The sequence below is a fragment of the Capra hircus genome, chromosome 2, assembly GCF_001704415.2.
Source record: "Capra hircus breed San Clemente chromosome 2, ASM170441v1, whole genome shotgun sequence".
In the NCBI taxonomy this organism is placed as follows: Eukaryota; Metazoa; Chordata; class Mammalia; order Artiodactyla; family Bovidae; genus Capra; species Capra hircus.
Window position 1 is genome coordinate 108,201,358 of NC_030809.1, and position 17,145 is coordinate 108,218,502.

General features: G+C 42.9%; 1 protein-coding gene across 1 annotated transcript in view; it reads right to left on the reverse strand.

The window, feature by feature from the left end:
* STK39 (serine/threonine kinase 39) overlaps nt 1-17,145 on the reverse strand; it is a 318,038-nt gene that overhangs the window by 106,614 nt on the left and 194,279 nt on the right. The window lies entirely within an intron of this gene.

Consider the following 17,145-nt stretch of genomic DNA (forward strand, 5'->3'; position numbering starts at 1 on the left):
CACAAATGTGGTCAGTCTAGCAAGTAAGAGTGACTGCTGACCAGAGCATGGCAGGACTTACAGTGAGAGAGAGCTTACAGCAAGGGGGCTGACCCTCCAAAGGCCGATTTGGGGGTTCTGGTTCCAGGCACTGATGGTGACTGGGATACTGCACAATTCCCTGCCCTTTGGAGGCTGGATAAGAAATGCCCTGAAGACATTCTGCATCAGAACTGCAGTCATGGGTAAGCTCCACAGAGGCATGCTGGCTGCCACCTTTAAGCTGCACGCAGGACTGAGGAAGTCTTTTTTTTTTTTTTTTTTTTTTTTTAAACTAGGGAAACTTCTATAGAGAAGGGTCTGGAGGAAACAGCATTTCATGCCAACACTTCAAAACTCACACAGGGAGAACTGGTCACGAGACCCAGGGGCAGTACAGCCAAAGGATGCTGGTGACAAATCCTCGGAGAAGTAATCCCAGCTGGACACATAGGAAAGGCAGAGTGTACTCCTGTAGGAATGTTCATTCAGCATGATTTTGTTCATATCTCTGCCACAAAAACAATCTCACAATTCTTACAGCATATAGTCTGTATGTATTTAAAAAAACAAAAACTGTAGGGATGTTCATTCAGCATGACTTTGTTCATATCTCTGCCACAAAAACAATCTCACAATTCTTATAGCATGTAGCCTGCATGTATTTTAAAAAGAAACTAGAGATTATACCTAAAGTATTATTTTACTTGGGAATTTTTATAGAGGAAATCTAGTTTAAAAAAAAAAGAAAGTATGGTTGTACACATTTCCACTATAACATCAAAAACTATTGTTCCACTATAACATCTTTAGCCATATACATACATAAAAAAATTATGAGGCATTGTGATATTAAAACTTTGCAGCAAACATTAAGAATCATTCAGCTGGCATTTGTGCAATACACATGTACAAGATTAAGGGTCTAGCATATGTGGAGCAGTGTGTAAGGCTCTAAGACAATAAAGGCAAATCTCTCATCTCCTCTAATGGTTATATGCCCTACATGTCAGTTCCTCTAACCCCAGGCTGCTCATAGCAAGCAACCAAGGGAGGGCGTCTTCAAGAACATGCATTGGAGGGAAGAACCCAAAAGAACAGCTGCAAAATAGAGCCTGGTGTTTATGTTCTACTGTTGTGAGCACATTATACCCAGAAATCACTCATTTCTGTGGCCTCTCAGTGCAACGGCTTAGTTAAAACCCTAAGAACTTAGATTTAACAGAGTAAGGTAGCTACTGTGTGATCAGTGACGTCTCCCGATGACCAAGAGCCACAACCCGCCCCTGTAAATCCCCATGTGCTTTGATATTGGGCTTGCTTGGCTATGTCTCTCCAGGTTTATCAAAGTCTGAGAGCATCTCAGTCAGTCAGTTCAGTTGCTCAGTTGTGTCCGACTCTTTGAGACCCCATGAATTGCAGCACCCCAGCCCTCCCTGTCCATCACCAACACCCAGAGTTCACTCAAACTCATGTCCATCAAGTCGATGATGCCATCCAGCCATCTCATCCTCTGTCATCCCCTTCTCCTCCTGCCCCCAATCCCTCCCAGCATCAGAGTCTTTTCCAATGAGTCAACTCTTCTCATGAGGTGGCCAAAGTACTGGAGTTTCAGCTTCAGCATCATTCCTTCCAAAGAAATCCCAGGACTGATCTCCTTTAGAATGGACTGGTTGGATGTCCTTGCAGTCCAAGGGACTCTCAAGAGTCTTCTCCAACACCATAGTTCAAAAGCACCAATTCTTCGGAGCTCAGCTTTCTTCACAGTCCAACTCTCACAACCATACATGACCACTGGAAAAACCATAGCCTTGACTAGCTGGACCTTTGTTGGAGAAGTCAGCAAGGTCTAAATCCAATGCTAGAGGGGAATTTTCTACTGGCCAGTTTTCAACCATCATTTTTGTATATATAAGCTTTCATATACTGCCATTCTGAAGAACTGAGAACTCTGTAAATATCAAATAATACTTTTAAAGTAATGTTTTGATTCATTCAGTCAAAATATAAGGAAGTTATTTAAAAGGATTGTGTAGATTTATACTCATGGATATGACAAGATATCAAAGACATTACAAACAAAGCAGATCATGAAACACTATGTGTTATGTGAAATAAAATATAACATTTAACAATTTCAGTATAAATTAACACAAGTGCAGAAAAGAGTAGAAGAATACTTGTCAAGAGGCTAATAATGATGTATCTCTGGGTATCTCTTATGAGATTCCATAATAAGATTATGGAAGATTTTATTTCTTGTTCTTTTCTTTTAATTTACTTTAATTTTCTAAATTTCTAAGATGCCCATATATTGCTTGAAAGTAAAGAACTCTAGAGCTTTCCAGGTAGCTCAGTGGGTAAAGAATCCTCCTGCAATACAGGAGGCCTGGGTTCAATCCCTGAGTCAGGAAGACCCCCTGGAGGAGGGCATGGCAATATACTCTAGTATTCTTGCCTGGAGAATTCCATGGAGAAAGGAGCCTGGCGGGCTACAGTCCATAGCGCTGCGAAGAGTCAGACACGACTGAGGGGACTGAGCACAAAGAACTCTATACACTCCCTATTGCTGAAAGTATTTGCACTCACAAACATCCTCTCGCTCCGTTGTCAGAAAAAAAGGGCATTATCTCACAATGGGTCTTCCCAGGTGGCACTAGTGGTAGAGAATCTGTCTGAAAATGCCAGAGACACCAGGGATATCTGGAAAATTCCATGGACAAAGGAGCCTGGTGGGCTACAGTCCATGGGGTCTCAAAAAGTCAAACGTGACTATGCACACACCCACAACACACACATCCCGCAATGAATGGTTTTTCATTCTTCTATTTTTCTTCCCTTACTTGACCAAATTTTCCTGAATACAAATCTTCCTTTAGCAGGTTTAGCAGCAGAAGGATTTCGCAAATGCAAAAGACCGACCCCCTGCACTGCCCATCTACACTTACACCATCTTCCTGGACCACACCATCAATAACACTGGATTAACATCCAAACACCCAGTCTCCCAGCCTAAGTGTATTGTCTCTGTGACTGTAGGAAAGTTACTTGACATCCCTGATCTTTCTTTGCCACCTGTGAGTAGCCAACACAGGATGAAAGGAAAAATTAAATCAGGCAAGTGACGCGGCAGTGCTTTTAAAATTTTAAGACACTAGAAATGCTAACTGCTATTTTCATCATCTTTGGTGTCTCCTCCAAAATATTTTCGGGTATTCCTGTCACAATATTTAATGATGAGCCTATCATGAAAAACTGTTATAAGACTACTTAGGTAAAATGTCAGTGAGAAGACAGGTAAATAAATATAACAATCCTGTGAGAACTGCATGCAGAGCTTCTAAGTGCATTCAGAATGGAGCTGGATAGAGCATGGCCATGCGATCAAGTAGTGATGATCAAGTGGTTGGTTGATCAGCATGTTCAACAGACCCAGATTCAAGACCCATCTCTGCTTCATCTGGACTGGAAGATAGTGGTCAAGTAACCCCCATGATTTTACATCTTTAGTTTTTCACCAGTGAGATATCAGTAACAAGCTGTAGAGGTCCTGTGATGATTAAACAGGACAAAGCACACATAGAGCTTATCTTGGTGCCTGGTCCATTGTAGGAACCCCATCTTTCTGGAGGACCTCACTTACAATAGAGTCAAGATGTGCAACAGTGATCCCAGTTCTCAGAGGAAAGGAAATGATCAGAGGAGAGTATTCCAAAAAAATTAAGTAAAATGCTGATTATTTTTCACAGTAAAGAACAGAATTTCTAGTAACTTGGTACCTGTATAATAATCCATACCACCCTACTTAAAAATGTAGTCTTGCCAGAAATCATTTAAGTCTGTTAAAGCCCATACCAAAGACCAGAGCCTGACAGAGTCTCTGGATTCAATCCAACCATTACTCTTCCTAAAACGTGAACGTTGAAAAAAATAAACACTGGTAACTATGGGAACAAGGAACCCAGAGATAACATTTAGACAAAAGGGCCCTCACCTTCCTTTAACTCCCCAGAGCTCTTCTTTTCACCAGTCTTCATGCCATTTATTACTTTCTACCTTGTGTTAGAGTCATTCGTGCAGGGTCTGATCTATCCGCCTCCACAGTAAGCTCTTCGAGTGCAGAAACCCTGTCATATTCATCTTTGGATTTGCACAAGAAAGCCATAAATAAGTAGTTTGTTGAGGGGGGGAAGGAAGAGCATGTACTAAAAAGCACTGCCACAATTGAAAACTATGATTAGAGTATTTAACCTTTGGGGGCAAAGTTAATCAAGCCTCCCAACCACTTGACTAGTAAGAATTATGCAATTAACCCGATTTTAGACTAGAGAGTCATTTAAGAGTTCTAATCCCTGCTGCATGATGATAACATGGAATGAGAATTCAGGCATCCTGATACTAAAATGGTGAGCAAAATTGTTTTTAACAGTGTTAGCTTTGGTATGAAATTATAACAAGCTAAGTCTATACTTCACCCATATCCATGTTCACTTTTTAATAGAAAAACTAAAATAATATTAGGAAGTCAAATTCAGTAATATTGTCATGCTAAAGGATTTCTGTAAAATAAATATCCAATTCTAGAGCTCATTTTCCCCTACCAACAGGAAAGCTACTTTGTTGGTGTAGAGTCTCTAATTGACCCATCAAGGTCGAATAGTATTGCTGATTAATAACCAGGTAAATCCATTATTAGCAAGTTAATGGGACAGATCAAAGCATCTGCATGTCACAACTGTCACAGGTGCCTTCAGTTAAACTAACTGCAATCCACGGGGCTGAGCTATCAAACCATGAACGGCTTCCAACACAAAGGAATTAACAGTTTCACTAAGCTTATCGTTTTTCCATATCACTGAGCCTGACTCCAAAAAACATGTTTTATGTCAAATATGACTATTCTACTTTATGAAAAATATACTAATGACAAAATATTTGTGCACTGCCTAACTCAAAACAGAAACGGTAATCACCTCTACAGACAGTTATATAAATTATGAGGTAGCTCACTTGGTAATCTTCTCCAGTGATGTGTTTAACAGGATTTCCTTATCTTACAACTAATTTTATGATACTCAATTTTTTTGACATTACCATACAGGAAATGGTAACCCACTCCGGTGCTCTTGCCTGGAAAATCCCACTGATGGAGGAGACTGCTGGGCTACAGTGCATGGGTTCACAAAGAATAAGACATGACTGGGCGACTTTACTTACTTACTTACTTACACACAGTGGACAAAGCAGCAGAAAAATACATACATAGAAAAAGAAAAACCTACATGGTAACTATCTCCAGCACTTAACATGGAGATCTAAGGTCTAATTCTTTCTCTCCAACCTTACATATAATGGCTCAGTTTAAAAAGCAAATTAAAGCAATACTGTATTTTTCCAAAGAAGAAATTAACTTTTATCTTCTCAGTGTTTTGCCTATGTGCCTATGATCACTAGAAATGAGTAATGGAGAAATAAATGTATTCCTAGTAGCTAAAATGGATTTGCCTTTAATTTAAAGAATGGGATACTTGGAGAAGTATTTCTCAGGAAGGTGAGCTTTATCTGACATCTTGGAGGAAGGAAGCATATTCCCAGCAGGTAGGTCTATAAAATGCTACGTAAAAAAGAAAGAGTCACCTTTTTAAGAGGTGAAAAAGAACTCATATAGTATTAGTTAATACTTGATGATGCTCGCATGAACTGATGTCTACTCACCAGCCTGTGGAACATGATACACACACATATCATGCCCAGGTCGTCTCAGGGGATAAGACAGGCAGGCATACTGCTTCCTGACACCCAGTAGCTATGTGCTGTCTAATGATCCATACACATACGTCTGAATCTTAAGGTCTAGATGGAAATGCCTGAAAAGGGTACAAAGCAGCACATGGATTTTCTCAAATCTGATCCACACTTGGCCAGAGCACTCTTTTAGCTTCCTCACACAGGCTGCTTTGAGAGAGAGACAGCTTGTTGGGCTCAGAACAAAGGGCCTGTTGGCGGGGACCAACACTAGATGGCAGATTTTCTCCTTGTACTTTTGCTGTTGTTTCTTAATTTTTATAATGTTGTGTTGGTTTCTAGATGGCAGATTTTGACATGCTATGCGCATGTAACGTTGAAGGTTCTAAGAGAATTCAGACCTATAAGGGGGTGCTGGTGGTAACAGAAGAGGGCAGGAGACTCACCCTGCACACAAGAGATCACTGAGGGCAACTCTACGACCCATATATGCTCCACGATTTATACTCTAAATCTGGAGCCATCACTCTAAATCCTGCAAGGGTGTGCCTATAGAATCCTCTAGGAATGTTTTTATATGCTGTTTCCATTTCAACAGTAATTACACTCAAGTGCACACATATTCTAGGTGCGTGTGCGTGCTCAGTTGTTCCAGTCGTGTCCAACTCTTTGCAACCCTATAGGCTGTAGCCCACCAGGCTCTTCTGTCCATGAGATTCTCCAGGCAAGAATACTGGAGTTGGGTGCCATGCCCCACTCCAACAGATCTTCACAACCCAAAGATCCAACCAGTGTTCCATGCGTTTCCTGCATTGCTGGCAGATTCGTTACCGCTGAGCCACCAGGGAAGGCTTTATATTCAGACATCAGGATAAGGTCTATTTCAGGAGCTATGCTACTGATTCAGTTGAAATTCACAATCTCTACCATCAAGCGATCACTTAGAGTCAGACACCCTGGAATGTGAAGTCAAGCGGGCCTTTAGGAAGTATCACTACGAACAAAGCTAGTGAAGGTGGTAGAATTCCAGTTGAGCTATTTCAAATCCTAAAAGATGATGCTATGAAAGTGCCAGCAAATTTGGAAAACTCAGCAGTGGCCACAGGACTGGAAAAGGTCAGTTTTCATTCCAATCCCAAAGAAAGGCAATGCCAAAGAATGCTCAAACTACCACACAATTGCACTCATCTCACATGCTAGTAAAGTAATGCTCAAAAGTTTCCAAGCCAGGCTTCAACAGTACATGAACTGTGAACTTCCAGATGTTCAAGCTGGATTTAGAAAATGCAGAGGAACCAGAGATCAAACTGCCAACATCCCCTGAATCATCAAAAGAGCATTTTCAGAAAAACATTTATTTCTGCTTTATTGACTATGCCAAAGCTTTTGACTGTGTGGATCACAACAAATTGTGGAAAATTCTGAAAGAGATGGGAACACCAGACCACTTGACCTGCCTCTTGAGAAACCTGTATGCAGGTCAGGAAGCAACAGTTTGAACTGGACATGGAAGAACAGACTGGTTCCAAGTAGGAAAAGGAGTACATCAAGACTGTATATTGTCACCCTGCTTATTTAACTTATATACAGAGTACATCATGAGAAATTCTGGACTGGATGAAGCAAAAGCTGGAATCAAGATTGCCAGGAGAAATATCAATAACCTCAGATATGCAGATGACACCACCCTTATGGCAGAAAGCAAAGAACTAAAGAGCCTCTTGATGAAAGTGAAAGAAGAAAGTTGGCTTAAAGCTCAACATTCAGAAAACTAAGATCATGGCATCTGGTCCCATCACTTCATGGCAAATAGATGGGGAAACAGTGGAAACTGACAGACTTTATTTGGGGGGCTCCAAAATCACTGCAGATGGTGACTGCAGCCATGAAATTAAAAGATGCTTGCTCCTTGGAAAAGTTAAGACCAACCTAGACAGCATATTAAAAAGCAGAGACATTACTTTGCCAACAAAGGTCCGTCTAGTCAAAGCTATGGTTTTTCTAGTAGTCATGTATGGATGTGAGAGTTGGACCATAAAAGAAAGCTGAGAGCCAAAGAATTGATTCTTTTGAACTGTGGTGTTGGAGAAGACTCTTGAGAGGCCCTTGAACAGCAAGGGGATCCAACCAGTCCGTCCTAAATGAACTCAGTCCTGAATATTCATTGGAAGGACTGAAGCTGAAACTCTAATACTTTGGCCACCTGATGCGAAGAACTGACTCATTGGAAAAGACCCTGATGCTGGGACAGATTGAAGGCAGGAGCAGGGGATGACAGAGGATGAGATGGTTGGATGGCATCGCCAACTCAATGGACATAAGTTTAAGTAAACTCCGGGAGTTGGTGATGGACAGGGAGGCCTGGCATGCTGCAGTCATGGGGTCGCAAAGAATCAGACATTACTGAGCAACTGAACTGAACCCTCAAGTGATCACTGGTGCAGCCTATTCATCCTACCACATTTCCCTGGCGAATTTATTCTCCAGGTCTCCTATATGACTAGCTCCTCATCTCTCTAACCTCGAACATCTTTTCCTTCATTTCTCTCAATGATGACATTCCTTACCCTACTGGAAGAACAGAATCAACAGAAAAAGACTTCTACAAGTCTGTACCTGAACCCACCAATCTCCTTGAACTTCTGCCTGCCCTCCCATCACTGTGGCTGCATGTCAAACAGACATCTCTCCATTCTCCTGTCTAAGGCTGACATCTACTCGGATGCCTGGTCATCATCGCTTCCCATCCATCTGCGGACATTAGGCTTACCAATGTCCCTTCTCTCATTTCATTTTCCTACTGTATTAGATCATTTCCAGTAAACAAGCTTTAAAAACAACCAGCCTCCCTTCATCCTTTCTTTTCATTGAGCTATCATCACATTTCTCTGCTCCCCTGTATAGAAAATCTCTAGAAGAGTCATCCACACTCATAACTCATCTATCTTTGTTAAATCATGCTTTCTCTCGCCACTCTGTCCTGAACCCAGTATTGTAACACAGCGCAGTAAGCTCAAGCCCTTAGCACAGAAGCCATCGCTATCAGCACGCCACAGCCTGTTACCAGGCAATGGGTCCAGCCCAGTCATTGGTCAGTGCCTCAGTGGGCCCCGCCCATAAGCAACCCACAGCTAAGAAAGGACAGTTAGTGAGGGGATTCAGGCAACAGTGGAGTGGTGGTCATGAGGTGGAGAGTGCGGTAAGAGGCAGATCCTGACCTTCTCCAGCTCACCCAGCCTTGGGCCAGCCCGTGAGCTGGGGGCGCTGGGAACGGGCTAGGGGCTGTGTCTTATAGGGCTTCAGAATCCTCACCAAGGCCACCCACCATCTTTGGCCCAGGCCTCGAGGCAGTGGTGAACCTCTCCACCATCCTGGTTTCTGCGACCTAGTAGCAGAGGCAGAGTGCCTGGGTCGCAGTCTATGGGACCTGGTCTCTCCCTTTGGGTGGTCTGAGGAGCCTAAGGGTCAGATGGGTTGGACGTCTGGCTCCTTCAGCGATGACGGCTGGGCAGGATGTGGGAACCTGGCCCTGAAGGAGCTGCCAACTGGGTCCTGCTGCCTTTTAGACAGGACCTTGGAGGGTGACAGCTGTACCGTGGGATCTCGCCCTTTCTTGTCAGGACAGAGAATAACATTCATTTGCTAGAGATTTACAGGAACATTGTTACCTGATCATGACCTGACTTCAAAAACAAAGGATCTGACACCAGGAAGTCTGCAACAACTAACCATGCCCCTCCCTCACCTTTTCTCTTTTAAAGAGGCTTTGCTGAAAGCTTTCAGTAGCTTTGGGCTCTGGCCTTAAGAACCATCTTCTTCCGTGGAAGGGCCATCTCCTTCTATGGCCCTGTAATAAACCTTTCCCTGTTCCAGACTCCACTGTTTTGGTATTGTTTGGCTTTACTGTGCATCGGGCATGCAGGCCTGGTAATGTTCCATAACACTATCAGGCTTTTGTCTCCAGCACTCCACTGAAATAACTTGCCAAGGTCAAGAATGTGCTGCCTTTTGCCAAATACAATAATGAATTCTCAGTTCCCGCTGTACTTGATCTACGAGTAACAACTGATGCAGCTTTCCACTCCTTCTTTCTTGAGCCGCTTCCTCTGTTTGGCTTGACAAAGTATAAGGCAAAGTGAAAGTCACTCAGCCGCGTCCGACTCTTTGAGACCCCAAGGACCATACAGTCCATGGAATTCTCCAGGCCAGAATACTGGAGTGGGTAGCAATTCCATCCTCCAGGGGATCTTCCTAACCCAGGGATCGAACCCAGGTCTCCTGCACTGTAGGTGGATTCTTTACCAGATGAGTCACCATTCTCTCCTTGACCTCACCAGCCTGTCCTCGCCCATCTGCTGACTGCTCCTTATCCACATACCACCTGAGTGTGCAAGACCAATTATCTCTTCACCACTCTCCTCCTACATAAGCTCAAGCAATTTTATCGCTTTAAAAACTATATGCAAACAGTTCTCACATTTATTTATCTTAGCCCAGAAATATATCTCCTTTGAGATCTTAGCTCATGTACCTAAATGCCTACGTGACATCATTGAATAGATCTCCACTAGACAACTCATACTGAACATGGAAAACTGAATTACTGATTCTGCCCCAAATCTGCAACCCTCTTCCCAATCTCAGGAGACAACAACTCCACTCATTTGTACTTTCAGGCCCAACCCTTGAGTAATCTTTTTGTACTAGAGCACAGTGAGGACAGCCCTTAGCATTCAGGTATTGCTGCAGGCCATTCCCCTGTGCCCTTTTACCAGGTAGTGGTCCCACTCAGCCACAGGTCAGTGCTGCTATAGGCCCTTCCCACAAGAAATGGTCAGTGAGTGACCACCGGTGGTTCTGCTCAGTCACTGGTAGCTGCTGCAGTGGGCCCTGCTCACAAGCAACCAGCTGTCACAAAGCCACAGTGAGTGAGGGCATTCAGCCAACAGGGGAGTGGTAGCTGTGAGACAGAGAGTGAGGTGAGACACAGATCTCAACCTTTTCCCTGGGGCCCTCCAGCTCATTCAGGCTTGGACCAGCAGGTGAGCTGGGAGCCCAGGAACAGGCTGGGGCTGTGTCCTGCATAGCTCCAGAGCCCTCGTCAGGGCCACCCACTGCCTGGGTCCAGCCCCTGAGGTGACAGCAAACCTTTCCCCCATCCCTGCCTCTGAGACCTAATGGCAGTGGCCATCTGCAAAGGATACAGTCTGTGGGACCCTGCAGGCGGCCCGGGGAACCTGAGGACCAGCTGGGCCCTGGGCTCCTGGCTTCCCCGGCAATGACAGCTGGGCAGGTCTGCAGACCTGGACTTCAGGGAGCTGCCAGCTGAGATCAGCCTGCTCTTAGTCAGGATCTGGACCTTGAAGGGGGAAAGCTGTCCCTTTCTTGTCAGGACAGGGACTAACATTCATTACCCTACCAAACTTGACCTCAAGTACAAAGAATCTGACACCAAGAAGTTTGCAACAATTAGTGACACCCCCTTTCTCATCTTTTTTATAAAAGGTCTTTGCTGAAAGCTTTCAAAAGTTTGGGGTTTTTAAGACATGAGGCACCCATCTCCTCGCATGGTCCTGCAATAAACCTTACTCTGTTCCAAACGCCAATGTTTTAGCATTGTCTGGCCTCACTGGGCACACAGTCTTACATTCTGAATAACATTCTGAGTTCTCTCACCTCCATCCAGAAATCTCCAGATTATCAATCTGTTTATCAATCACCACCTCCATTACTCCCCACCTTGGTCCAGGTCACATCATCAGTTTTTGCACCACAGCAATAGCCTTGACAACAGGCTCTCTGCTTCCACCCTAAGGTCTCTCTATGGGATCTACTCTCGATAAGGTAATCACAGTGCTTATTTTAAAATTTAACTCAGATCATGCAACTCTTCAGCTCACAAACCTTCAATGGTTTTCCATGCCCAAACAGTGAAGTCCAAAGTCTTCACTACAGATTATATGGCCCTACATGATTCAGCCCCTGATAATCCTCTGACCACACTAGTTCCCTAGCTGTTTCTATAACTGCTTAAAACATGTTTCCTGCTCAGAATCTTTGCAATCAGCTTTGCTCTGCCTAAAACTCGCTTGTTCCACGCAACCTTACAGCTGATTCCTCACTTCTATCAGAGGTCTGCTCAAATATCCCTTAACTTACAGAACTTTTACGGTATGTAGAATTCTGTAATGGCCTCCAACCTTCCTGTCCCCTGGTGTAAGTGCCCTGTGTAATCCTCTCCTCTGAGTGTGCCTAGGAGCTTTAAATATGATGGCCTCTCACTCCTGTAATTATGTTATACTTTATGGCAAAAGTGAAGGGATTTTGCAGATATAATTCAAATTCCAAATCAGTTGATTTTGACTTAATCAAAAAGAGGATTAATTCTAGAGACTTCACTGGTTGTCCAGAAGTTATGACTCAGCGCTCCCAGTGCAGAGGATCCGGGTTTGACCTCATCAGAGAACTAGTTCCCGCATGCCACAGCTGAAGATCTCACAAGCTGCAACCAAGACCCAGTGCAGCCAAATAAATATTTTTTAAAACAGGAGATTATTCTAGATGAGACTGGCTAAATTAGGTGAAAAATCTTTAACTGAGCCCTTGCAGGGGAGGGGAGTTGGTCTCTGGCTGCCTCTGAAGAAAGTAGTCACGCTGTTAACTATCTAGACTGGGGTGGCCTACAAGAGCCAAGGAAGGAACCTGCAAGGAACTGAATTCTGCCCACACCCAGATGACCTTGAAAGAAGCCCGTAAGCTCCAGGTGAACAGGCCTTAACTGCAGTCTGGTGAGACATGGCACTCTCCTACAGTCTCCCAGGTAGACTATGTCTGGATTTCTGACCTACAGAAGCTGTGAGATAATAAGCTGACATTGTTTCAAGCCACAAAGTTTTTGGTAACCTGTTACATGGCAGTAGAAAACTAACATACATTCCTTAATAGAGAATAGCACCATCAGACTTTCTGGCCTCCTGATGGCAGCTTTTCCTTCAGAGAAATCGAGATATCATATCAGTAATGCTCTTGTTGGACTTGTTCCCTACCTCTAAAATGTAAGCTCCTGGAGGGCAAGAAATTTGTCTTCTGTCTCTTCCCTTGTTGCATCACGAGGCCTAGAACAGTGGCATGCACAAGGCAGGTGCTCGATAAACATCTATAGGATGAATGAGTGTCTCTGCTGTTTATGTTTACATTAGCACAGAGTGATCTCAAAACCTTAATAGCATTTAACTTTTAAGTTTCAAAGGCTATTTCTCAAATTACAGTTAATCTTCAAACAACAGGGATTTGAACTGTGCTGGTCAACTTATATGTGGATTTTTTTCCCAACATACACAGGACCACACAGCCTACGGTTGGTTAAATCTGTGGATGTGGAACTGTGTATATAGAGGACTAGCTATAAAGTTAAAAGTGGATTTTCTACTTTGTTGGGGGTCAGTGCCCCTAATCCCCACACTGCTCACTACTGTATAAGGAGTGCCCTTGAAGGAATCCAACAATATATTCTGTGAGTTCTCAAATCAAAAGAAAAACACTAGTATAAACAAATATCCTGTAAACATTTAACAACAAAAAACAATGCACATGAGCAATTAGACATAAACATATGTTTGCTAAAAATAAGCTACATTAAAATTCACTTCCTTTTTTGTGAAAGTATCATTGATATATCTCATTTTCAGGACACTATTAATAGTCCTTTTACATTAGCCTAGATAGCATATTCAAAAGCAGAGACATTACTTTGCTCACTAAGGTCCGTCTAGTCAAGGCTATGGTTTTTCCTGTGGTCATGTATGGATGTGAGAGTTGGACTGTGAAGAAGGCTGAGTGCCGAATAATTGATGCTTTTGAACTGTGGTGTTGGAGAAGACTCTTGAGAATCCCTTGGACTGCAAGGAGATCAGCCCTGGGATTTCTTTGGAAGGAATGATGCTAAACTCCAGTACTTTGGCCACCTCATGCAGAGTTGACTCACTGGAAAAGACTCTGATGCTGGGAGGGATTGGGGGCAGGAGGAGAAGGGGACGACAGAGGATGAGATGGCTGGATGGCATCACTGACTTGATGGACGTGTTTGGGTGAACTCTGGGAGTTGGTGATGGACAGGGAGGCCTGGCGTGCTGCGGTTCATGGGGTCACAAAGAGTCAGACATGACTGAGCGACTGAACTGACTGACTGACATTAGCCTTCTCAATAGTTAAATGTTGACTAAAAGGCAGTAGAATCAATGGGATTTGATTGAGCAACTATACCAAAAAATACTTAATTGTTGAAAGTCATTCAGAAAGCAAATAGTTTCTAAGAGATGCCAGAAAGGTCTGTCCTACTTGAACTGTTGAACACATTGATCAGTGTTTTGAATAAAGACACAAAAGATAGGGTCATCAAATTGACAAGTGATGTATATACAAACACTGTCTCTAGTAAAGACAGACACATTGACAGAAGTGAAATGTACAGAAGGCAAGCAATGAGTCAAAATCAACAGGTCCATTATTATACTGACAAATGGTAAGACATACACTGAGTTTTAAAACACAAGTAGCAATTCAGAATCAGATTTGGTAGCACTTCAAGAGAAAAGAAAAACAAAACAAGAAAAACAAAAAAAACAGCCAAGATCAGAGATTTTTTTATCACCAAATTACACAGCTATTTTAAAAGGCAATGAAAACTTGGGCTGCTTTAGGAGAAATAAGCGAATTGCAAAAATCACGTGATATAACTACTGTTCCAGTCTGCTTAGCTCCCACTTGAAGTCCTGCATTTAAATAGGAGTGCTACATTTACAAGGAACATGGTCAAACGGAGAAGAGTTTAGAGGTCAAAGTTAAATGAATTCCTATCCTGCAGAACTTTTTAGAACCTTTAATGTTAATGTTCTTTGTGATTTCCATAAAAAGGTGTGTGTGTGTGTGTGTGTGTGTGTGATAGATGGATATGAAACATTGTTTCTTAATTTATTTGAACATGGAACTCTTTCTTCATGGAGAATCTTATAACACTAGTGATCTCAGCCATAAACTCAGGAAAAGCACCACCTAGGCCCAATGTTCAACATCACTAATTATTAGAGAAACGCAAAACTACAATAAGGTATCACCTCACACCAGTGAGAATGGCCATCATCAAAAAATCTACAAACAAAAATGCTGCAGAGGGTGTGGAGAAAAGCGGACTCTTTGCACTGCTGGTGGAAATGTAAATTGATACAGCCACAATGGAGAACCGTTTGGAGATTCCTTAAAAAACTAAGAACAGAACTCTTACATGACCCACCAGTCCCACTACTGGACATGTACTTTTAGGAAACCATACTGCAGAAAGACATTCACCCCTATGTTCATTTCAGCACTGTTTACAGGAGCTAGGACATGGAAGCAACCTAAATGTCCATCAGCAGATGAATGGATAAGGAAGACGTGGTACATATACACAATGGACTGTGACTCAGCCATTAAAAGGAGCGAGTTTGGGTCATTTGTAGAGATGTGGATGGACCTAGAGACTATCATATAGAGTGAAGTAAGTCAGAAAGAGGAAAAACAAATTGCGTATATTAATGCATATGTATAGAATCTAAAAAACAGTATGAAAGTGAAAGTGAAGTCGCTCAGTGGTGTCCGACTCTTCGCGACCCCATGGACTGTAGCCTACCAGGCTCCTCCGTCCATGGGATTTTCCAGGCAAGAATACTGGAGTGGGTTGCCATTTCCTTCTCCAGGAGATCTTCCCAACCCAGGGATTGAAGCCAGGTCTCCTGCATTGTAGGCAGACGCTTTACCATCTGAGCCACCAGATGAACCTATGTGCAAAACAGAAACGTAGACACAGACGTAGAGAACTAACCAATGGACACCAAAAGGAGAAGGGGCAGGGTAAGATGAACTGAGAGATCGAGACTGACATGTATACACTACTATGCACGGAGCAGGTAACTAGAGAGACCCTGCTGTACAGTGCAGAGAACTCTACTCAGTGATCTGTGGTGATCTAGACAGGAGAGAAATCCAGAAGGGAGGGGACATGCGTATACAAATGGCTGACTCACGTTGCTGTACAGCAGAAACTAGCACAGTGTTGTGATGCAACCATACTCCAATTAAAAAAATGTAGACTAGATGTAGACTAAGTGTCAGTAAGGGCAATAAACAAGGAGGAGTAGAAGGGGGATATAGAACTGTATCATGAGAAGCGAGGCCAAAACTATTTTGCCGAGGGAGGGTGAAAAGTAAGCCTGGCAACCAACAAACACTTCTCAGAAAAATGAGGGAATGCAGTTGCTCTATACTGTCCTGGTACCTACAGCAATACTGTACTTGCAAGTAAGGCTCAAAATATGCATTTTAACACCCTCTTCAGGAGACTTTTATCCAGAGAGCCTGATAGTTGCTCTAAGGGTCAGAAATAGAGCCCCAAACAGGAAGGTCAGCTAAATCTTCAGGAAGACCACTGCAATTAAAGCTTTTTAGTATCACAGGGATGATGGTGGAAACAAGAGTGAGCTGCAGTATGTACAGGGGCTGGTTAACACCCCGCAGGGACATCAAAGAAAAGACGCCTGCATTCGTCAAGCAGGAGGTCAGATGACTTCCAACACTGCACTTCCAACACCACACACTCAGGGGGCTAGTCTGAAACCTCCACAGTCTCACTCACCCTTATGTCTCAAAGACAAACACGGAGCCCAGCACAGAATGGCTCTCAGAAATACCGGTGCAATGTGTGAATAAATGAAGTGAAAAATACAAGCATCTGGCTCCAAAGTCCAATGAAAAGAGAATGGCTACTTCATTTTTTGGAGACTGCTAAACACACCAATTGTGAATTACAATCAAGGTTATTCACAAATATAAAGAAACAGTCTTGTAATAATTTCACATCTTGACTTGGAAATCAACTCTGAATTAAATCACACCAAGGGTGGCTGTGAGGATCCCACGGTCAGTATGTGAAAATGCACTGCAGATTGTAAACGACTATCAAAAGGACGGGGTGATTGTGGTAATAATAATCCAGCCCGACAGAGTAGGATAATTCAGAGGGCTGGAAACTAGCCTTGAAAATGAAACCACCTTTTATAGCCACAGGCCTGAAAAAGGCCCATTAGCCATGTGTTCTATTTGTTTAATTGTCAAAGGAGGGCATATTTTAAAACACCTTCAAAAATGTGGTGGTGTTCTAACTGACCTGGAAAGTTAAGCTATTTATAGTTAAGTCTAAGCAAATTTCTTCAGTCATGAGACACCAAATTCTCAACAAAGAATATACATTATATCGACCCTATATTTAGAAGTTCTCAAAATAGAAAGCCTTCTTTCACTAGATACAAAGACTAGACTGTCAGATACCATATTTGTATCCATTTCCTA